Raw genomic sequence first — 928 nt, 5'->3', positions numbered from 1 at the left:
TGGAGCAGAGAAGAGTCATGGGTAATTGGTCTTGAAATATCTGAAAAGCAGAAGATGGGGTGGATATATCCCTTGTTTCTCCAGACAGCAAGACTAGAACATGGGTGGACATGTCAGGCAGATGGACTCTGGCCAAACATTGCAAGATTGTTTTGAACTGTGGTGGGTTCTTCCAGGGATGGCTTTCAACAGAGGGGGTCCACTACCAGTCAAATTGCAAGATTCCTGCACTGGGGTAAGGTTGGACCATACAAGGGATGTCAACCCTTTTTCATGTTCCCTTTCGAGGAGCTCAAAAGGAGGCAGGCCCCAAATACCCAAGATACCAGCCCAGTTGGCTTAAAGATCTTACTGACAGAAACAGGCCACCAACACTGGGGGTCTGGGTCCAGTTATCTTCACACGCATCTTGGGTTGTTTGCTCCCATCCAGGGAAGGTCGATCCCAAAGAACAGAGCTCTGTGGGCAAACATCCTTTAATTTCTAAACTAACCTGCAGCCTTCTGGCGTGGCAAAAGATCACTCACCATCCCCAGCATTGAAGTAAAATTCAACTGCCAAACCATCTTTGATTTCAAGCCTACTAGGGCCAGAAACTCACCCAGAGGGGGGAAATTCCATCCTTTCAAAATGGGGGAATGTTGCACACCAACTGCAAAACCACCGAAGAATTGGGGTACAGGGGAAAGGCGGTGGGGCATGGCATGTGGGATCTGCAGAGAGATTTCCTTGGAACCCGGTGGCAGGTGAGCCCGTTTTCCTAGGCCTGTCCATCCTTCAGTTTTGCTTTTAAATGCCTCGCAGTGTTTTTAGATCAGATGGCTTCTATTTTGTAGAACTTTATTCTCTTTTTAAAAGTTTATCTTTTTATGTTTTAGCACAATGCCTTTCTTATAGAGCTTTAATTTCTGGGAAGCTCCCAGAAAGA

The sequence above is a fragment of the Varanus komodoensis genome, unplaced genomic scaffold (assembly GCF_004798865.1).
Source record: "Varanus komodoensis strain SLA01 unplaced genomic scaffold, ASM479886v1 scaffold79, whole genome shotgun sequence".
NCBI lineage: Eukaryota > Metazoa > Chordata > Lepidosauria > Squamata > Varanidae > Varanus > Varanus komodoensis.
This window is presented reverse-complemented; position numbering follows the sequence as displayed.